This window comes from Homalodisca vitripennis, chromosome 6 (assembly GCF_021130785.1).
Source record: "Homalodisca vitripennis isolate AUS2020 chromosome 6, UT_GWSS_2.1, whole genome shotgun sequence".
In the NCBI taxonomy this organism is placed as follows: Eukaryota; Metazoa; Arthropoda; class Insecta; order Hemiptera; family Cicadellidae; genus Homalodisca; species Homalodisca vitripennis.
The window spans coordinates 13,871,053-13,896,388 of record NC_060212.1 but is presented as its reverse complement, the minus strand read 5'-3'; positions in this window follow the sequence as shown (position 1 = coordinate 13,896,388).

The following is a 25,336-nucleotide window of genomic DNA, read 5'->3' as shown; positions in this document are numbered from 1 at the left end:
GAACAATGCTAGTGTTTTTTTTTTTAATTATCCTACTAGAGAAAATGATTAAGATTTACTTGATACAAACGACGCACACTAGCGCATGGTATTGTAAGTTTGACAATGACATTGACATGTAAGTTTCTTGTTAGTTTGAAGTACATAAATGGCTTTTAATGTGTTCCAGGAAACGAAAAACTGTGTAATAATAAACTCGTTATTATATTGAACACGTGGAGGAGTGACGTAATGCGTTATTAATAGTTTATTACAACAGACTAACAAACCAGAGACTACCATAATTAATTATTTCGAATGTGGTTTCTCGTTTAACAAGCAAATTCAAATTAATAGTCATTTTATTCTTTGAATGTGTTAAAAATATTTTTATGGGTTAGCTTAAATGAAAAACTCGCCGAATATTTAATCCACTAAATATTTATTTTTCTTATAAATAAAATTAACTTATAAATCTATAAACATAAAACGAGGGCTGGTTTTAAATAACATAAATGTTTATAAAAAACTGTTACAATGCCACTATTAACTATAACTGTCTTTCTATTTACACACGAGTGTATACACATATTAATTATTAACTCAATTTCTAACTGTCATAGTTCACTTCTAGAGCTCAAACTCTCTCGCTGTGTCGCTCCGGAGGTTGCTTATAAGGTTATCGGTACTTGAGTTATTCGAGAACTACAAATTCAGGAAATTACTAGACAAATCCTGACGGGTCACAGTGCCCACCCACCGCTCATCTAAGGGAGGGGCGTATCACAAATAAAAGAAACTGCCCAAACCCACGGAGTGCTCTCTCTCCAATGATGCTATTCATCTATTATCCCTTTTTTACTGCCAGGGATCTCGAATGTGCGGCCACATTCCCTTTTTATCGGATGTGACATGTTTTCCGGAACATTCCCACATTCTCGTAACACTATTAAAATCTTCATATTTCTGTTCTATAATCATTTACAAAGTAATATGCAAGGTATTTAATTGCAAATTCAGTTTTATCTTTGAGCAGATTTTTCAAATTCAAACTTTTTATTCAAGAAGAACTATTTGTTTACAATGCAGTAACCTTTTTTATTTCCTCTAGCCGAAGCTATTCGAGAAGAAAATGTTAAAAAAAAAAAACACACAAACACATACTACAACTAACTATTAATTACAAATACAAACGTGTATAGGAAAATTCTTATCGGATAATTTAAATTCCAAATACATTGTATACAATATCTTGCTAAAAAAAATAATATATATATATATATATATATATATATATATTAGTTATGTCTAACCTCCTTACCAACATAAATGGTAACGAAAGCGCAAAGATTGGTTTATTTGAAGGTAAAAATGTAATTACATAACCTAACCTAAATTATTACTAACAGGAGTTGAGAGCCAAAAATGCACTGTATAAACGCACAACCTGGTTTTCTTGAATTCAAATAGAATAATATTTCCTAAGAAGACATTTATAGTCAGGCACGTTATTTATTGGTGGAGGTCGAAATAAAAGGATAGTGTATTAAAATAATATATATGTAACCACTATTTATTCTCTTAGATGATATCTAATATATAACTAAACGTCGTATATATATATAAAATAGTTACACCATCGTCAGACAAATAATCACGTACTTAAAGGATATGTGTATAGTTGGCTGATTAAATATTTCTTTACGTGCCTAACGGATAGCTTTAAGTTTATAAAACTAAGGAAAAAATATGATATGAGAAAAACCTATTTTCAACCCTTTGATACCGTCTCATTTCTACACCGCGCCAAACTAGTAAGACTGACAAACAATTTTATTTTCAGAGGAAATTGGCGCCATCATTTCAAGCAAATCAGTCCGTCGGCTCATAAACTATAACCTCTTGACTTCGTATTGAATTTCTATAGGAAATAATATGCTGTGTAGACAAGTATCAGAGAGGGAAAATCATTTGAATTAGGCGAGAAATAAATTATTTAACCGTAATGAAGTGTGTAAGCGTTTAAAAAGTAATTGCGAGAATCGTAATAGTCCAATTTGCTTTTCATTGATCAGCAATTATTTAGTAAAAATGTTAAAGGCAAACATCACATATTTCTGTTAGTGCTTGATTTTATAACTATTTTAAGCTGTTACATACTTCAAATCAAAGTACAAGCTATTTTCCATCCAAAAGCATTTTGTTTCTTAGAAATATTTCGTAAACGGTTCCTCGAATATAACAATATTTTACTGCAACGAGTTAAACGGAGCTTACTATTTCGCCTTGAAATCGGGAATTCACCGGAGCAGATGTAACCATTAGAGAAAACATTCGCTGTGGACTTGTTCCCGCCGAAGCACATTCTGAACTGAACAACTTCCAAGATATTGTCTTCATAGTTGGCTTGTACAATATGTACCTCCATTCAACTAAATGAGTCTTTTCTTGCCCTAAGCAAAACATTCGTTTTTACATAGCTTAGTTTTCATAAAGCTCCACTTTTACACACTGACGCTGGTAAACAATTTAGTTTGTTTCTTTCCTTTAGTTTGGATGTGTATTATTGGCTGAGCGTTGGTGAATGACTATTATTTGAGGACTGTAAATATTTAATATCAGCATATATGTCTTGAAAAACGAAACTGACATATGGAATTGGTACGAAGGCTTAATTAATATTTAGGGCATCATGAAGTTTCAGTGCCTCTATGTGGTATTTGGCTGAGGGGTCTGTCAAGAAAATCTTTGAATAAAGATATTTGTAAGCAAGTGGTTTAAAATCATATGACATAGTAACCATTTTTGGTGATATAATTTGTAGACTGTTATAAAACCCAACAAAAATAATAATGAATGGAAAATGTAGGTATCATCTGGCAAAGATATCTCGGAAAAGGAAGAAGCTACATAATGGTGTATGGTCTGTGCATGAGGAAACAATCACTCAGTAGGCAGGTACAATTCCTCATTTTGTCTTCCGAAGGGTTAAAAAAAATGTGTGATCGTCAGTCTGTCTGTACTACTACTGTGTCACGTGGTTGTCATTATGTGTTACTTTGCCTAGTTAAACTAGAAAATGAAAATATAATTATAAATTCCGATGGAACTGTATAATGATTATTAAGGGCATAAAAATACAATTTTATTATTCTTTGGTATATTGGAGATATTTTTTACAAAATTTAAAAGTCAATTTTGTCCCTACATTAAAATTAAAATTTCCAACTATTGTATAAGCATTTTTCCACAAGGGTCATGCAAAGTAAATAATTGATGAATAAAAGTAATGAAAAAAACGATTGAAATGCGATTTCCAGTTCGTTATGATAGACGTTTGATGATTTTTAGATTGTCAATGTGGACCTGAATCTGTCAATTTGAAAAGGAATTTCCAGTTCGTTATGTCAAGACAAAACGCCGCAACAATACACGGCAGTGACGTGCTACAAATTGAATTGATATTGGTTACTTGATTGACACAAAAGACTGTTGTCTCTATTATCTTCAATTACTTTCAATATTGGAGAGTTGCAAAACATTACCACATTGTTATTTACTCGCGTCTTATTTTCTACAACGACATTTGAAGACAAGGCATGTTTATCAAACGTCGCGTTTCGCCTTTAATACAGAAAATAACATCAGTAATGTAACGGTCATTTTATGAGTAAAATATTTTTTAGTCTAGAATAAACCTCTACATGCTTCTAACTCTTAAACGTTCAGTGACTTACAAATCCTATTTACAATCTTTCTTTTAGTTAACGACCACATATGAATCTTATAAGAGAAAATATATCAATACAGTTATTTGAAAATAACTCCAGTATAAAGGCTAATATTTGATATTAAAACCTAGGCAAGGTAATGAAAAGGAGATCAGTGTAACAGTGGACATGTCGCTAGTCTGTCACATACAATAAGGTAGACAATGAGAAAACTACAATGGGGGCTCTCTATAATGTAATAGCACATTAGAGTCTCATTAAACTAATTAATGAATATTAGTTCATTATAATTATCAAAATGGTTCAAGTTCATTTGCCATCGAAAACATTTACTTAAACAAATGAAGTCTTGAAATAGTTCACTTCGATGTTCGAGTCACTTTTAGTGAACAGATGTTTAAGCCAAAACGGCGCAATAATAACGATTTCGTATGTACAGATGAGTTGAAAGAGCGGAGCGCTTTATCGTAATTGGCTAAACGATCCAAACCAAAAAAAACGAAAAAAATTACAAGATGAACCGTTCAGAAAATACTAGTAAAAGTAATTTCGGGAAAAAGAAGTAGGCCTACTAGTTGATGGTATAAATTCAAGATATTGAAAATTTTTCAAAGAGACGAAACTGAAGATATTTCTGAAGAGGATGAAGACATTGATGTACTCGACATCTATCATAAAGGCAAATTAAAACTAACGTCAACGAAGCTTAAAGTAAAAAGAAATGATTAAAAGGAATTCAACGTAATTGGTAAAGAAAGTAATGTAGAATGGGGCAAATTTAAAGGTAGGAAAAATACATTCATTTCACAGTAGAGGAATCTGGTATGGATTCTGAATTGAGTGCAAAAGTTAGTTGAGACACAACCTATTAATTATATTTAGCATTTTTATTAACGAAGATATCATAAATTTAATGATTAAGCAAACAAGTTTATGCAACTCTTGCGACTAGAAAATAAGGAAGATGTAAGACCTTCTTTGCGATAAACATAAATGGACTCCCTCAACCCGTGAGGAAATAACAAGTTTTGTGGCTTGGTTGGATACATGGGTAAAGTATCCTATGAATGAATGAAATTAATGAATTGCAAATGCGTTTATTAAAGTGGCGGAGTTAAGGCCTATCAAGCCCTCTCTGCTAACCAAATCTCATATTGTATGCAGTAAATTTTACAATTAGTTTTATACGATTACAGTAAAATTATTAACTGATTCTTTAAGCAGAAAATAACGAAAATGCTTAAATTATACAAAAGATTAAATTAACTTAATCTAAAAATCTTAATAAATTCAATACTTAAAATATAGAAGGAAAAATTTATACAAGACAATTTCAAAATGAATAGGAAGGAGCAAGAAACATTCAACCACTCTAAACACACCGATTGAATACATGACTGCAACAAGCGGTTTTACAGTCTAGTGGTCAATAAACATTAAATAGAAGCCTGATAATAATATGTATTTGGACGCCAAGTTACTCATATTACATCGGAAGAGGAAAATTTTTGCTACGATGTAAAAATATTCGTAGCACTTATTTTAATGTCTATTGTGATCTGCAGAATATATTAGGTACAAGTTACAACTAATCAATTTAAAATGTGTCACAAATCGTCAAACCCGCTGGAGAAGGTTATTCAGTAAATGATCCAATATGCTCACACTCATTGCTACTGGATATAAAACCGTATGTTGTGTGGGAAACACAAAGTTTACAGCAATGACTGGCTCTAATAACATGTTTGATTCCCATAACAATGATTAAAATGTAACAAACACTCTTTAACAATATCTCCATAAATAAACATAGTTTCACATTTTTCAGTAGTCCCATCATAAATAATCAGTGCACTGTTTATCAATCATTGTGTAACTAATATCGTGTGCAATCGGAGATTAATAATACATTTCAAGTTGATTTCATATTTATTATCTGAATTGAAATGAAAAATGTTGTGGCTTTCGTGATATAAAAACTAAACCTTTTTTTCCAAATATTTATGAAGCATAGGTGCGTGGTTGAAGTATTAAAAATAAATAAATGGGCGTTTATATTAAATGGAACTATCAATTTTTAGTAAAACACTTTACTGGAATTAATGCAACTTGTTGTATTGCAGTTGTTTTAATTTGCTTTCTCTATCTTCCACTTGAAACATTCCAAGTTTATTAAAACATTGAAATTTTTTATCTCAGTTCACGTCTGCGATATGTGCAGAGTTTGCTACAGTAATTATCAAACTTGGGATAAATAATTATGTATTAAGAATTAACAAGAGTGGCAGTTGGGTGTTATCACCATATATAAAAACCGCTGTGTTATAAACCTCCGTCAAATGCTTGCATCGCGACGTCCCGAGAGAGGGCTTGCCTGAACTTAACGAACTGAGAACCCACTGGCTCAGGCGAGCGCGATGATTATACACCACCACAACATCATACACTCACGTACAACTCTATATCATCACGTTACATCACTACAACTATGAGAGTGCCCTGATGTTTACCTTACAATACTGCTGGAGGCACTCGAGAATTATACACACACACATCATACACTCAATGAATGTTGCTACCATTACACCACAGAGCGCTTACTTTTTTTCCGATTCAATTACTAAAGTTTATAGTAACCAGGAAACTAACAATATTTTTTCCACATCCGTCTTTCATGTGTATATGTGTAGCCTATGGGAATCTGCACCGTAATTTGAAAGAACCATGAATGAATTACAAATCATGAATGTTTACAGCCTAGCGAAGTCAAGGTCAGGGTAAACCCGTTTTCTATGCAGCTTCAAAATACATATTTGTAATTTGGTCTTAATTGGCATCAATATTTTATTATAAAATTGTAACAGTTACTAAGCACTTCTGAACCAAATTGGCAGAACTGGGGAAGTATTTTATGAAAATTGAATAAATCATTTATGAATTCACTTCAATATTATATTCAAACAGTGGGTATTTCCCTGTTTGAATATAACATGATACAATTTCTCAGTGAGAACCTTCCTTCTCTTATAGTTACTCTATTTTAGCTGCAAGGTAATTTACATTCACGCAAAACCCCGATTAATTCAGGAATGAATAAAATGTACACTTTTTGATGGTTGAGTCCCTTTAGATGTAAACATTTTATCAATGTATATATTCCTATATGTATGTTATGAATACCCTTCTTCAAAGAGCCCAGTCATAGCAATAGCGAACCAGTGGCTCAGCTAAGAGTAAGACCGAAATTTATCCCGTCTCGAAGTTCTAAATGTGAGAACACTCAAAGGATGGGTCTTCCCATTGGTTGGGAGTTTTTATAAGCGAAAACCTTTAATATACAGGAATATGTTAAAGCCTTTTTATTCGGTATTTTCGAGACATTTTAGACTTCTTCAAATTAGTGGACTTTTAAAGGCAAAAAATTATTGAAAATACAAATCTCTAAATATTAAAATCTTCGAAATTTGTACAAGATGAGTTTCAAGAGGCGAAGAATTCCCTGGATAGAAGGTTTTTAAAGAGATGAGCTTCCAATAGTCGAGAACCAAAGCAGCCGAAACATTCTATTAGTTGTGTTCTACTGAAGGTCAAAATCTTCTGGAGACCAGGATCCTAAATAGGTTGGGAACGTCCATCGTCTCAAAGTTTGCAAAGGCAGGAATCTCTCATTGGTGCAATTGTCGAAAACTCATTGGAAAACATTTTCAGTGGTTTAAGGTTTTTTGAACTAATTACATTCTAAAGATGCTCCTGAGGCCAGAACATTTGCTATTGTGGGAGATCCAAAACCAATAATTCTTTGAAGATGGCAGTTCTGCAGGAGCCTCCATGGACAAATGAATCTCAGTAGCCAGTTACTTTGATGTTTATTTGAGGTTTAAAAACCGGACACTATTTACATAAATATAATCGAGCATTATAAAATTAACTAAAGGAAACGAAAATTCTGGTTTAAATGTGATTTTGTAACAGAAAAGTTCTTTAATTCTTTCGGCAATAACATTAAATTCCATTATGCATCTATAATACCACGAAGTGTCATTAAGAAACCAGCATTAAACAATTTGTATTGATGGACATTGGTGGATCAAAGTTCAATAGCACAAATCAGTAATGTCACAGAAACCTCAGTAACAACCACCCGTTTCCATGGCAACTTACAACTCGGAGAAGATAAAAAATCAGCCAAGCAGATCTGATCCAGTTAAGGTATAAAACTTTTCTGGAAGAACACTTTACATCCTTTAAAAGCTTTTAAGTATTCAGAATGATTGTCATCCCAGGTAAATTTATTCTGTCCCTTTTAACAAAAGTTTTTAAAATAAAAATGTTTTATATTAGTCATGTTTTCTCTCATATACCATTTCAGTAAAGCTTAGCTTACTAATAGGTTTCATGATAAAGAACAGGACAGCTTTTCAGTCAACAATCATACAGAAAATAAATTGTTACATATGCTCAGAAGACATATTTTGTAAGCCTACTGAGGGATACGTTTCAGTAACACTCAATATAATTTCACGTTTGGACATGCCACTTAATAGAACTTATTCTTGTCTATGTAGAAATGAAAAAAATATAAAATGCTTTTGAAAAATTATGGAAAAAATTATCAATTTATACATTTGAATTTTTAATGTGTGTTTGATGAAAAATTTAAAGGCTATTCACTAGATAATTCTCGAGATAGCTTGGCACGTGTACATTAATATTTGTTTTGATTGAGTTGGGTTTCTTAACAGTGTTTAAGTAATAAAATTCAACCCACCAAGTTTACCCTGATTAAGCTCAGTTTTGTGTCAAATTTATTAATTCCGCTATTTTATCGTTACTATAATGTTACCCATAAGGCCAATTTAAAGATATTCGCTGACGCTCAGCCAAATCACATGCAGGGACATGTACCAACTTTGAAATCAGTGTTGCCTATATAGAAATAAAGGTTCGTGAAAAATACAACTCTATAGGAGATATTTTTCTGTATATTGTGTGGACAGACTGATCAGACAAAAATAAAAATGTTCCAGCTCCTCGATTGATAAGGCTCCAGTTGCTTTTAACCAATTGTCCAAATTATTCCAGGTGTCTGCACCGGAATAATTTATATATACAAACAGTATAGACAGCTTCAAGACCGAGTAAGTTATACAGTGTCAGTGACAAGGATAGACAGTAATCTAGTGTATGTATGGAGATTATTACTGAATATTCTGTGTTGTTCCGCTGTCATTTCTCCGGAAAACATGTTATAACGTTTATTCATGTATTCACTACAAGACATAATGTGAAAATGAATATTGGAATGCGTGACTTTATCTGAATTGAAATATTGAAATAAATATCCTGTTTGCATCACATCCCGTCTCGTGGTAAGAAAAACGTTGTCAGTTTAAAATTTTTGTTCTTTCAGTAATTAAAACATAAACAAGGTTTTAGATATTTATTTTATTTAACATGAAAGGTGTATTCTATAACACATGTCGCGCAACCAGCTTTGCTGAGGTTGTATGCTATTCTTTATACTGTGGCTCATTTAACTCTCGAGATGTCATGTGAACAGATGGACAGATAGGCAATCATACAGAAAAACATTTTTACATTAATTTGAATCAGAAAAGGGAAATTGTGTGAGCAAACTGAATGATAAACTTCAATGAAGCTCAACCTAATCCACGGATAGACATACACGATCATAGAACTCATACTTAGATTTGTAGACATCTTTCATTAAAAATTTAAAGTTTACAGATGAAATATTTCTCGTAAATATAATATTTCAACGCAAGAGTGTGCTGAAATTAAATCTTGTCACCGTCTATTAACATTTACTTTACAGGATTTAAAAATATTTACATTTTTATATCACAATGTGACATTTAAAAATATCACAGGATAAAACATCATATCATTGTACGCAGATTATTTCCAAATTTACTTATTCTGCTATTTTCTCGATATCACAGTGACGGTCATTCATGAAACCAATGTAAACGTGTCATCTGATGTTGTACTCGTGAACATCCCTGTTACGTAACAACTCACATTTGTAATGACAGTACAGGACGGTCTTGTATATATAGGGAGGGCCGGGAACGTTAGAAAATCAAATTCTCTGAAACGAGCACTGCAAAGATTCTCTCGTTCATATTTTAGAAATGAACCGTTATGCTTCCTTCAGAAGGACGAAGGACGTTACACACTTCTCTAAGGCGTACATTGGAGTGGTAACAAGGTCTTTCAAAATGTAGCAGCCAGTGGAAGACAAAAAACATACACTGCCTTTTACATCACTTATAGCTGCTTAACCACTTCTAAACGTAATTTCACTTTATCCAAAAGCTTTATGAGTAATATCTAGCCCCATTTTACATTCCTATCTCTACCAAAAACTTAGTAGTGACAAAATTCCTCTTAAAGCATTAGTGACATAAATAAGATCTATAAACGAACTGTATCACTGTGCAAGGGTACCGACATCTAATCCAGTTGGATTCAGACAGAGACGTCTAACATTGCACTCTATCACAGGGTATAAAACTCTAAGAACTAAGAATAACCCAAGATCCGTAGAACAAATAACTTGTCAATACTGGCTCGCTTCGTCCACTGACCTCAGTCTCAGATAGCGTTACAGCTGTCTCATTTTGCACAGCAAGCTAAATGTTGATCAAGGTTTCCCAACGAATCAACTCCCAGTAAAAAAATAAACATGAAATAGATTAAGGTTTCTTTTGTATGACATTAACAGGTCAGGTTATGATACCATACTATTAATTAGGATCATATCCATTTTCGCAAATTCTTGGTTGAATTAATAGAACGTCAAGATTCATTCAGAGGTTGTTCACAAAGAAATAAATCTACTTTAATATGCCATTTTGTTCCTTCAGAAGAAAGGCATTTATTTTCCAACCAAAATTAATTGGACCACACGTGTTTTTTCACATGTAGTGACAAGATGTTCAATATTGAACGCCAATAAATATCCAGTAAATGTTCTTAGCTGATTCGGTAATTAATAAAGTGGTTCACGGATAAGATTATTATATTTAACACCTTATTGGACACAAATTACTTTTTAATCATTTGTTTAAAATATACATGTTTGGTGATTTATTTAAAAATTGATTTTTATGTGTCCCAGTTTAAGAACCTAAGCTTTAACATTCTTCGATCACTTTTAAACAGATTAGTTATTTTTTATATCTAATCAGAAAGATCACCTAAAATACTTCTCTTTAAATAATTATTCTTAAATATCCTTCTATTACATTTTACCAACTTCCAAACCAACCAATTTTACTTATTAACTTCTGGTCCACTCACTGTGGTTGATCCGTGAGTGTACACCTTTTTTATAACCTGTTTTCTATAGTTTAGCTTTATTTAAGTGCATGTTTTAGAGTAAATGTGGGTGGAGTTGAAAAAAAAACATGACATTTGTGATTCCTGGCTACGCGAGTCACAGCGCTCTGTTATACTTGTTATTTTTAAAGATTGCAGTTATGTGTTAAATTATTAATTCACCTGAGGAAGGCATAAGATTTCAGAGCTCGAAACTTAGTGTCACTGAATATTTGTATCATTAAACGATAGCAAATGTCCGAAAAACTCCTGTTTCCTTTACATTTCTTCTATCGTCAAAAACAAGCTTAAAACATTGAATTATATGTTTATCGTTTATTTTTTGTTTCTTTCTACAATTTGTTTAGTACAAAGTGAAAGGTTTATGCTAATAAAATAACGGGGTAAAACCTGTGTGAATTATCTTAAAGTTTTTAATGCAACACTTTGTTCGTTGGCTTGAATGAATACTGGCCTGGAACATTTGGCAACGTTCATTGGAGCTAGGCTCAAAAAGATTTTTATTGAAGAAATTACAGAAATACAACACATATTTATGGAGTAATTCTACTACTGCTCTAACTTAGATCAAACAAGAAGATCAATGGGGATCGTTTGTATAATAATCGAGTCATATATATTAGAGAATTTACGAAAAAGGAAGATTGGAATCATTTCCCTGGAGAGTTCAATCCTGCTGATTTAACTAGTCAATGTTGCAATCCAAAACAGCTTGTCGAATATAAATGGTGGGAAGGGTCATCCTGTTCAAAACAACCCTCATCAAAATGACCGGTTAAAAATATAACTAGACTGAGAAGAGACAGACAATGAACTGCAAAGGTCATCATTAGCAATTCTTTCAGGTAAAATACAATCAACAGTCCTTGTAATGAATCGCTTACTGAGTCCGTCCTTACAGGATCATTGGCTTTTCAAATACACCAGGGTTGACTTTCATAACAAGAGTGTTGAATATTCATCTTGGAGTAGAGCTTTAAATGTATAGCTTTGAAAGTTAATTATTTTGGCTTAAAGTATTTAATGTAGTTAATAATGACAGTATAATAATGATATAATTTGTTAACGACAACCATAGACAAATGTGCTATAATATATCAAGACATGCTAGTGTTTTTTTTAATTATCCTACTAGAGAAAATGATTAAGATTACTTGATACAAACGACGCACACTAGCATGGTATTGTAAGTTTGACAATGACATTGACATGTAAGTTTCTTGTTAGTTTGAAGTACATAAATGGCTTTTAATGTGTTCCAGGAAACTGAATCAACTAATGTTTAGTCTTAGAGTAATAATAAACTCGTTATTATATTGAACACGTGGAGGAGTGACGTAATGCGTTATTAATAGTTTATTACAACAGACTAACAAACCAGAGACTACCATAATTAATTATTTCGAATGTGGTTTCTCGTTTAACAAGCAAATTCAAATTAATAGTCATTTATCTTTTGAATGTGTTAAAATATTTTTATGGGTTAGCTTAAATGAAAAACTCGCCGAATATTTAATCCACTAAATATTTATTTTTCTTATAAATAAATTAACTTATAAATCTATAAACATAAAACTAGGCTGGTTTTAAATAACATAAATGTTAATAAAACTGTTACAATGCCACTATTAACTATACTGTCTATCTATTTACACACGACTGTATACACACAGTCATTAATTATTAACTCAATTCTAACTGTCATAATTCACTTCTAGAGCTCAACTCTCCCACTGTGTCGCTTCGATGGTTGCTTATAAGGTTATCGGCGCTTCGAGAACATACAAATTCAGGAAATTACTAGACAAACCGTGACGGGTCACAGTGCCCACCCACCGCTCATTTAAGGAGGGGCGCCGTTACAAATAAAGAAACTGCCCAAACCCACGGAGCGCTCTCTCTCCAATGATGCTATTCATCTATTATCCCTTTTTTACTGCCAGGGATCTCGAATGTGCGGTCACATTCCCTTTTATCGGATGTTGACATGTTTTCCGGAACATTCCCACATTCTCGTAACACTATTAAAATCTTCATATTTCTGTTCTATAATCATTTACAAAGTAATATGCAAGGTATTTAATTGCAAATTCAGTTTTATCTTTGAGCAGATTTTTTCAAATTCAAACTTTTTATTCAAGAAGAACTATTTGTTTACAATGCAGTAACCTTTTTTATTTCCTCTAGCCGAAGCTATTCGAGAAGAAAATGTTAAAAAAAACACACAAACACATACTACAACTAACTATTAATTACAAATACAAACGTGTATAGGAAAATTCTTATCGATAATTTAAATTCCAAATACATTGTATACAATATCTTGCTAAAAAAATAATATATATATATATATATATATATATATATATATATATATATTAGTTATGTCTTACCTCCTTACCAACATAAATGGTAACCAAAGCGCAACGATTGGTTTATTTGAAGGTAAAAATTTAATTACACAACCTAACCTAAATTATTGGAGTTGAGAGCCAAAATGCACGGTATAAACGCACAACCTGGTTTTCTTGAATTCAATAGAGTAATATTTCCTAAGAAGACATTTTTCACCAGGCACGTTATTATTGGTGGAGGTCGAAATAAAAAGATAGTTTATTTAAAAAAATATATGTAACCACTATTTATCTCTTAGATTATATCTAATATATAACTAAACGTCGTATATATAAATATTATATATAATATATAAAATAGTTACACCATCGTCAGACAAATAATCACGTACTTAAAGGATATGTGTATAGTTGGCTGATTAAATATTTCTTTACGTGCCTAACGGATAGCTTTAAGTTTATAAAACTAAGAAAAATATGATATGAGAAAAAACCTATTTTCAACCCTTTGATACCGTCTCATTTCTACACCCGCCAAACTAGTAAGACTGACAAACAATTTTATTTTCAGAGGAAATTGCGCCATCATTTCAAGCAAATCAGTCCTCGGCTCATAAACTATAACCTCTTGACTTCGTATTGAATTTCTATAGGAAATAATATGGCTGTGTAGACAAGTATCAGAGAGGAAACTCATTTGAATTAGGCGAGAAATAAATTATTTAACCGTAATGAAGTGTGTAAGCGTTTAAAAAGTAATGCGAGAATCGTAATAGTCCAATTTGCTTTCATTGATCAGCAATTATTTAGTAAAAATGTTAAAGGCAAACATCACATCTGTTAGTGCTTGATTTTATAACTATTTTAAGCTGTTACATACTTCAAGTACTTCCAAGTACTTCAAGTATTTTCCATTCAAAAGCATTTGTTTCTTAGAAATATTTCGTAAACGGTTCCTCGAATATAACAATATTTTACTGCAACGAGTTATACGGAGCTTACTATTTCGCCTTGAAATCGGGAATTCACCGGAGCAGATGTAACCATTAGAGAAAACATTCGCTGTGGACTTGTTCCCCGAAGCACATTCTGAACTGAACAACTTCCAAGATATTGTCTTCATAGTTGGCTTGTACAATATGTACCTCCATTCAACTAAATGAGTCTTTTCTTGCCCTAAGCAAAACATTCGTTTTTACATAGCTTAGTTTTCTGAAAGCTCCACTTTTACACACTGACGCTGGTAAACAATTTAGTTTGTTTCTTTCCTTTAGTTTGGATGTGTATTATTGGCTGAGCGTTGGTGAAGACTATTATTTGAGGACTGTAAATATTTAATATCAGCATATATGTCTTGAAAACGAACTGACATATGGAATTGGTACGAAGCTTAATTAATATTTAGGCATCATGAAGTTCAGTGCCTCTATGTGGTATTTGGCTGAGGTCTGTCAAGAAAATCTTTGAATAAAGATATTTGTAAGCAAGTGGTTTAAAATCATATGACATAGTAACCATTTTGGTGATATAATTTGTAGACTGTTATAAAACCCAACAAAAATAATAATGAATGGAAATGTAGGTATCATCTGGCAAGATATCTCGGAAAAGGAAGAAGCTACATAATGGTGTATGTCTGTGCATGAGGAAACAATCACTCAGTAGGCAGGTACAATTCCTCATTTGTCTTCCGAAGGGTTAAAAAAAATGTGTGATCGTCAGTCTGTCTGTACTACTACTGTGTCACGTGGTGTCATTATGTGTTACTTTGCCTAGTTAAACTAGAAAATGAAAATATAATTATAAATTCCGATGGAACTGTATAATGATTATTAAGGGCATAAAAATACAATTTTATTATTCTTTGGTATATTGGAGATATTTTTACAAAATTTAAAAGTCAACTTTGTCCCTACATTAAAATTAAAATTTCCAACTATTGTATAAGCATTTTCCACAAGGGTCATGCAAAGTAAATAATTCTCATTAAAAAGTAAGATAAAGAACGTTTGATGAATTTTTAGATCCGTGTCAATGTGGACAAAACGTTTGAAAATGCGGATTTCCAGTTCGTTATGTCAACAAAATAAACGCCGCAACAATACACGGCAGTGACGTGCTACAAATTGAATTGATTGGTTATTTGATTGACACAAAGACTGTTGTCTCTATTATTACTCTTCAATAAGTGGAAGAGCAAAACATTTACTCTTGGTTTTCTACACGACATTTTAAGAGAGAGAATGTTTATAACGTCGCTTCGCCTCACTTAAGAAAACATCAGTAATGTAACAGGTCAATCATGAGAGTAAAAGTCTTGGTTCAGAGTATATCAACTGAAACTTTAGTACTAAAAATATAAAAATACAAAGTAAGCCACTATATGCTTCCATTCTTAACGTTCAGTGACTTACAAATCCTATTTACAATCTTTCTTTAGTTAACGACCACATATGAATCTTATAAGAGAAATATATCAATACAGTTATTTGAAAATAACTCCAGTATAAAGGCTAATATTTGATATTAAAACCTAGGCAAGGTAATGAAAAGAGATCAGTATAATAGTGACATGTCGCTAGTCTGTCACATACAATACGGTAGACAAAGAGAAAACTACAATGGGGGCTCTCTATAATGTAATAGCACATTAGAGTCTCATTAAACTAATTAATGATATTAGTTCATTATAATTATCAAAATGTTCAAGTTCATTTGCCATCGAAACATTACTTAAACAAATGAAGTCTTGAAATAGTTCACTTCGATGTGGAGTCACTTTTAGTGAACAGATGTTTAACCAAAACGGCCAATAATAACGATTCGTATGTACAGATGAGTTGAAAGAGCGGAGCTTTATCGTAATTGGCTAAACGATCCAAACCAAAAAACGAAAAAAATTACAAGATGAACAGTTCAGAAAATACTAGTAAAGTAATTTCGGGAAAACGAAGTAGGCCTACTAGTTGATGGTATAAATCAAGATATTGAAAATTTTCAAAGAGACGAAACTGAAGATATTTCTGAAGAGGATGAAGACATTGATGTACTCGACATCTATCATAAGCAAATTAAAACTAACGTCAACGAAGCGTAAAATAAAAAGAAATGATTAAAGAATTCAACGTAATTGGTAAGGAAAGTAATGTAGAATGGAGCAAATTTAAAGGTAGGAAAAATACATTCCTTTCACAGTAGAGGAATCTGGTATGGATTCTGAATTGAGTGCAAAAGTTAGTTGAGACACAACCTATTAATTATATTTAGCATTTTATTAACAAAGATATCATAAATTTAATGGTTAAGCAAACAAGTTTATGCAACTCTGCGACTAGAAAATAAGGAAGATGTAAGACCTTCTTTGCGATAACATAAATGGACTCCCTCAACCCGTGAGGAAATAACAAGTTTGTGTCCTTGGTTGGATACATGGGTAAAGTATCTATGAATGAATGAAATTAATGAATTGCAAATGCGTTTATTAAAGAGGCGGAGTTAAGGCTATCAAGCCCTCTCTGCTAACCAATCTCATATTGTATACAGTAAATTTACAATAGTTTTATACGATTACGGTAAATTATTAACTTATTCTTTAAACAGAAAATAACGAAAATGCTTAAATTATACAAAATTAAATTAACTTAATCTAAAAATCTAAATACTTTTTCTAAATACTTAAAATATAAAAGAAAAATTTATACAAGACAATTTCAAAATGAATAGGAAGGAGCAAGAAACATTCAATCACTCTAATACACCGATTGAATACATGACTGCAACAAGCGGTTTTTACAGTCTAGTGGTCAATAACATTAAATAGAAGCCTGATAATAATATGTATTTGGACGCCAAGTTACTCATATTACATCGGAAGAGGAAATTTTTGCTACGATGTAAAAATATTCGTAGCACTTATTCTAATGTCTAATGTTCTAATTCTATGTGATCTGTAGAATATATTAGGTACAAGTTACAACTAATCAATTTAAAATGTGTCACAAATCGTCAAACCCGCTGGAGAAGGTTATTCAGTAAATGATCAATGCTCACACATTACTACTGATATAAAAACCGATATGTATGTGGGAAAAACAAGTGTACAGTAATGACTGGCTCTAATAACATGTTTGATTCCTAAACAATGATTAAAATGTAACAAACACTCTTTAACAATATCTCCATAAATAAACATAGTTTCACATTTTTCAGTAGTCCCATTATAAAGAAACAGTGCACTGTTTATCAATCATTGTGTAACTAATATCGTATTCAATCGGAGATTAATAATACATTTCAAGTTGATTTAATTTATTATCTGAATTTAAACGAAAAATGTTGTTGCTTTCTTGACATAAATCCTAAACCTTTTTTGCCAACTATTTATGAAGCGTAGGTGCGTGGTTGAAGTATTAAAAATAAATAAATGGCGTTTAGATTAAATGGAACTATTAATTTAGTAAAACACTTTACTGGAATTAGTGCAACTTGTGTATTGCAGTGTTTTATTTGCTCTCTCTATCTTCCACTTGAAACAACACAATGTAGCTAGAGCACATGTCACAGAGTGAATAGTTGAGTGGATGGCGAAGGATCGCTGAAAGAGTTTATTAAAACATTGAAACTTTATCTCAGTTCACGTCTGCAATATGTGCAGAGTTGCTACATTAATTATCAACTTAGGATAAATAATTATGTATTAAGAATTAACAAGAGTGAGAGTAGGTGTTATCACCATATATAACCGCTGTGTTATAAACCTCCGTCAAAATACTTGCTTCGCGACGCCGAGAGAGGGCTTGCATGAACTTAACGAACTGAGAACCCCAGTGGGTCAGTACTCAGGCGAGCGCGATGATTATACACATCAGAACATTATACACACACGTACAACTCTGTCACACGTTACATCACTGCAACTATGAGAGGGCCCTGATGTGTACCTTACAATACTGCTGGAGGCACACGAGATTATACACACCAGAACAGTATACACTCACGTACAACTCTGTATCACACGTTACATCACTGCAACTATGAGAGGGCCCTGATGTGTACCTTACAATACAGCTGGAGGCACTCGAGATTATACACAACAGAACATTATACACTCACGTACAACTCTGTCACACGTTACATCACTGCAACTATGAGAGGGCCCTGATGTGTACCTTACAATACAGCTGGAGGCACTCGAGATTATACACATCAGAACATTATACACTCACGTACAACTCCGTATCACACGTTACATCACTGCAACTATGAGAGGGCCCTGATGTGTGCCTTACAATACTGCTGGAGGCACTCGAGATTATACACACCAGAACATCATACACTCACGTACAACTCTGTGCACACGTTACATCACTGCAACTATGAGAGGGCTCTGATGTGTGCCTTACAATACTGCTAGAGGCACACGAGATTATACACATCAGAACATCATACACTCACGTAGAACTCTATATCGCACTTTACATCACTGCAGCTATAAGAGGGCCCTGATGTGTACCTTACAATACAGCTGGAGGCACACGAGATTATACACACCAGAACATCATACACTCACGTACAACTCTGTCACACGTTACATCACTGCAACTATGAGAGGGCCCTGATGTGTACCTTACAATACTGCTGGAGGCACTCGAGATTATACACATCAGAACATCATACACTCACGTAGAACTCTATATCACACGTTACATCACTGCAACTATGAGAGGGCCCTGATGTGTACCTTACAATACTGCTGGAGGCACACGAGATTATACACACCAGAACATCATACACTCACGTACAACTCTATATCACACGTTACATCACTGCAACTATAAGAGGGCCCTGATGTGTACCTTACAATACTGCTGGAGGCACTCGAGATTATACACATCAGAACATCATACACTCACGTACAACTCTGTCACACGTTACATCACTGCAACTATGAGAGGGCCCTGATGTATGCCTTACAATACTGCTGGAGGCACTCGAGATTATACTCACCAGAACATCATACACTCACGTACAACTCTATATCACACGTTACATCACTGCAACTATGAGAGTGCTCTGATGTATGCCTTACAATACTGCTGGAGGCACTCGAGATTATACTCATCAGAACATCATACACTCACGTACAACTCTGTCACACGTTACATCACTGCAACTATGAGAGGGCCCTGATGTGTGCCTTACAATACTGCTGGAGGCACACGAGATTATACACACCAGAACATCATACACTCACGTACAACTCTATATCACACGTTACATCACTGCAACTATAAGAGGGCCCTGATGTGTAACTTACAATACTGCTGGAGGCACTCGAGATTATACACATCAGAACATCATACACTTACGTACAACTCTATATCACACGTTACATCACTGCAACTATAAGAGGGCCCTGATGTGTGCCTTACAATACTGCTGGAGGCACACGAGATTATACACATCAGAACATCATACACTCACGTACAATTCTGTCACACGTTACATCACTGCAACTATGAGAGGGCTCTGATGTGTGCCTTACAATACTGCTGGAGGCACACGAGATTATACACACCAGAACATCATACACTCACGTACAACTCTGTCACACGTTACATCACTGCAACTATGAGAGGGCCCTGATGTGTAACTTACAATACTGCTGGAGGCACTCGAGATTATACTCACCAGAACATCATACACTCACGTACAACTCTATATCACACGTTACATCACTGCAACTATAAGAGGGCCCTGATGTGTAACTTACAATACTGCTGGAGGCACTCGAGATTATACACATCAGAACATCATACACTCACGTACAACTCTGTCACACGTTACATCACTGCAACTATGAGAGGGCTCTGATGTGTGCCTTACAATACTGCTGGAGGCACACGAGATTATACACACCAGAACATCATACACTCACGTACAACTCTGTCACACGTTACATCACTGCAACTATGAGAGGGCTCTGATGTGTGCCTTACAATACTGCTGGAGGCACTCGAGATTATACTCACCAGAACATCATACACTCACGTACAACTCTGTCACACGTTACATCACTGCAACTATGAGAGGGCTCTGATGTGTGCCTTACAATACTGCTGGAGGCACTCGAGATTATACTCACCAGAACATCATACACTCACGTACAACTCTGTCACACGTTACATCACTGCAACTATGAGAGGGCTCTGATGTATGCCTTACAATAATGCTGGAGGCACACGAGATTATACACACCAGAACATCATACACTCACGTAGAACTCTGTCACACGTTACATCACTGCAACTATAAGAGGGCCCTGATGTGTAACTTACAATACTGCTGGAGGCACTCGAGATTATACACATCAGAACATTATACACTCACGTACAACTCTGTCACACGTTACATCACTGCAACTATGAGAGGGCTCCGATGTGTGCCTTACAATACTGCTGGAGGCACTCGAGATTATACTCACCAGAACATCATACACTCACGTAGAACTCTGTCACACGTTACATCACTGCAACTATAAGAGGGCCCTGATGTGTGCCTTACAATACTGCTGGAGGCACTCGAGATTATACACATCAGAACATTATACACTCACGTACAACTCTGTCACACGTTACATCAATGCAACTATGAGTGGGCCCTGATGTGTGCCTTACAATACTGCTGGAGGCACTCGAGATTATACACATCAGAACATCATACACTTACGTACAACTCTATATCACACGTTACATCACTGCAACTATGAGAGGGCCCTGATGTTTACCTTACAATACAGCTGGAGGCACTCGAGATTATACTCACCAGAACAGTATACACTCACGTACAACTCTGTCACACGTTACATCACTGCAACTACGAGAGGGCCCTGATGTGTACCTTACAATACAGCTGGAGGCACTCGAGATTATACACATCAGAACATCATACACTCACGTAAAACTCTGTCACACGTTACATCACTGCAACTATGAGAGTACCCTGATGTGTACCTTACAATACTGCTGGAGGCATTTGAGATTATACATACCAGAACATTATACACTCACGTACAACTCTGTCACACGTTACATCACTGCAACTATGAGAGTGCCCTGATGTGTACCTTACAATACTGCTGGAGGCATTTGAGATTATACATACCAGAACATCGTACACTCACGTACAACTCTATATCACACGTTACATCACTGCAACTATGAGAGGGCCCTGATGTGTACCTTACAATACAGCTGGAGGCATTAGAGATTATACATACCAGAACATCGTACACTCACGTACAACTCTATATCACACGTTACATCACTGCAACTATGAGAGGGCCCTGATGTGTACCTTACAATACTGCTGGAGGCATTTGAGATTATACATACCAGAACATCGTACACTCACGTACAACTCTATATCACACGTTACATCACTGCAACTATGAGAGGGCCCTGATGTGTACCTTACAATACTGCTGGAGGCATTTGAGATTATACATACCAGAACATCGTACACTCACGTACAACTCTATATCACACGTTACATCACTGCAACTATGAGAGGGCCCTGATGTGTACCTTACAATACAGCTGGAGGCACTCGAGATTATACACATCAGAACATTATACATTCACATAGAACTCTATATCACACGTGATATCACTGAAACTATGAGAGGGCCCTGGTCCTTACAATACAGCTATAGGCACTCGAGATTATAGAATGTATCGAGGAATGACTTTAACTGTACCAGATAAATATTTCTCTAATTAATGAAAAATATATAGTATGAATTAAAAACTAATTTCGTAATCCTTCAAATATTTTATTGAGTCGTAATATATATTTCTTAATTCATACTGTATCTTAAAATAATTTTCTTACACTCTGTATTTAAAGATTATCCTGAAATAAATGCATGCCCCCTATATATATATATATATATATATATATATATATATATACTAACGCTTCTATATATATATATATATACTAACTTGGACAGATTCCAAAACCTTTAGTGAAAAAACTAAATTAATTTCATAAATACTTGAATAATAAAGCTCATGAATAACAGCCTGAGTGTCCAATGAAAAGCGGATAAGTAAGTGGCTGAGTATTGCTCAAGAGTGGGGTGAAAATTCGATAATCGAGAGTTGTTTTTTCTGGTGTTATTTTTAAGTCATGGAAATATGTGCAGGTGACAAGTATGCCACGCGGTGTGGGGGTGGACGCGAATCATTGAAACCGTAAGTAAATAACTTTTAATCCAGGTGGGGGTAATAAAAAACATTTGGGTTATATCCCTCTTTTATATCACGAAAATTAATAAATTACCAACACCATAAACAATTTGATAATTGGGCTGAAATATAAACTAAAACCAAATTCTTACTATTTATTTAGTGTGTATATGTCAGTCCTGAGAGTTAAGCAGATAATGCCGATACATATGGAAGTTCTCTCAATCTCTCACAGAACTAACATTTGACGTAAGATGGAAAAATATTATTAACTAATAAATAAACACGGAACAATATTGGTATTTTTCACATTTACAAAATATTGCTTTCCACATTAACTCCGTTAGCTTCTTTTCGGCCTAGTTAGTAAACTAATTTCATGCAGATATTTTTAACCTCCAAAATGTGAGATAGGCAATAACAATAGAGGGAACTCAAAAGATAAAGAGTGACCGATGACATTTGTCAATGTTATTTTATCGACGAGACAACTCAGTCCAGAGGACGAAACTCACGAGTAGCCCAATAATGACAAGCGTCACGAAGTGCTGTCTCTTGTGCTGACATGCACGTCTCTTTTAGGAGATCTCAGTACAAAGCGAATTGATGTCAAAATATTTCAATGTTGTTAGGAATATTATTAAATAATTTTACTAACATAATATTTATGTGATAACACTTAAATTTACATAAATTAATACAGTAAAATTATTATTCAACGCTTCAAGAATTATATCTGTCTCAATTAATAACCCATTCAGAAATGTAAATTTAACATGGGTTATTTTAGGATTATTATTTAATTCCTCTGCTGAACTGTAAAATAAATCTCTAAAAGTTACGGAGTTCAGCTGTCAACAGGTATTTAATAATTTATAAATACCCTTTTGTTTATCACTTACATCTTTTCACATTCCTTAAATTTGTTTATAACTTCACACATGTCCTGACATACGAGATGAGTAAGTAAAAATAATATAGACAAATGTAATATGTACTCTTTTTCTATAAATATGGTTTTGATTAAATACCACAATACAGGATTTGGACTCAAAGGCAGTTTTGAAGTACCTCAGCAAATTTGTATTGAAGACCATATTATCTAAATGAGAAAAAAAGTACAAATCATTTCACCAAATATTTTAATGTGTAATAAAATGGTTCGATAAATTACAATGGTAATTTTAGACAACTGTTAGTAAAAAGTCTCTAGTGGATCATCAAACTATATCAATAAATCGCTGTAATTTTAATTGATTTTACTCAGATTTGTAATTTTAATTTAATTGTAATTTGTAATTTTATTTGTAATTACTCAGACATGCAATGGATTTAATTAAACGTTAAAATAAAGCCCTTTTAGATAACTCCAAAATGCAGATAGAAAATCCTGGAAATCCAGTGTTTTGATATGTAACAGTAATGAATTCTGTGGGGATGAGAAGTCAGCGCATCATTAACATAATGTCTGACATGTCTCTAATTATCTGCTACAGAGGGATGAACTCTATGGCAGAAATAAAAAAAATTATTAACGATATAAACTGGCCAAAAGTAGAAATAGGATGAGGATATCCATGGTTCTAAAGTATATTTTGTTACGATATTTATTTAGTTATTTTAAATAATAAATTACTTACATATTTGTATTTCAATAATTTCAAATCAATTCTTTAATAAGAATAAACAAAAATATCTCTCCTAAAATTTTAACTCAGATTTCCATTCCAAAAGGGAAGGGTCGGAATAAGTTTGAGAACGTGTTAACTTTATTCTACTGGATCTTTACAGAACAATTGCCTTTTTCTGGTCCTCATGTAGAATTCAGTAAACTGAAACTCGAAAGGTGGCTCCAAACTCAGACGTATAGTTTAATGTAAGAAAAGTAAAAATTGAGTTACTTTAAGCTTGGCACTTGTCAATAAAGGAGGATTTAAATCAAAACTAATTTAAATATCTGCCAAAGAATAGATTCACCAACAAATTATATATAAAACTAATATTTTTGTGAAATCTTGGAGGCAGTATGATAGCGAGGCAAATTAACATCTGGGATAAACCAATAATTAATGACCACATTAGTAAGTCAATAATAAACTTAATGATTGGCCAGCTCTTGTCGTAAACTATGACATTTCGAAATTGTTGTATTGTTACATATTCTAACGAGGAATAACTCTCTAAGTATCAACTTAGGCATTTGTACTTGTAGAATTTTACTTTATAATTTCAAACTGAGAGAATACTTCACTGATACTAGGTTCGGCACAATAATCCAAGAGAGAGGCTTACGTGTTAAGCCTTCAATTGTACATTGTACTTAAACTCTTTTTAATAATACCGCGTGCAAAAATGAGTGTTGTTGTTGAAATATTTAAATGCTTAAGTATTAACTGTAAACGCATCCTTTGAATACTTTTCAGGAACTGAATGTTTCTGTAACACCAATTTCTTTTCGATTGATTTTTAATCTGAATATTTTAAATGTAAATTAATTCACAATGCCAGTTCATTCATTTTTTACTTGTATCCTTTATGTATACAAAATAGGACTACACCAAAACATGTGCCGTGTAAGAGGCTTAACTGATGTTTCATTCAAAATTTCGATTTTACGAAAAATCTATCTCTGACAAGCTACGTATGTCAATATGTT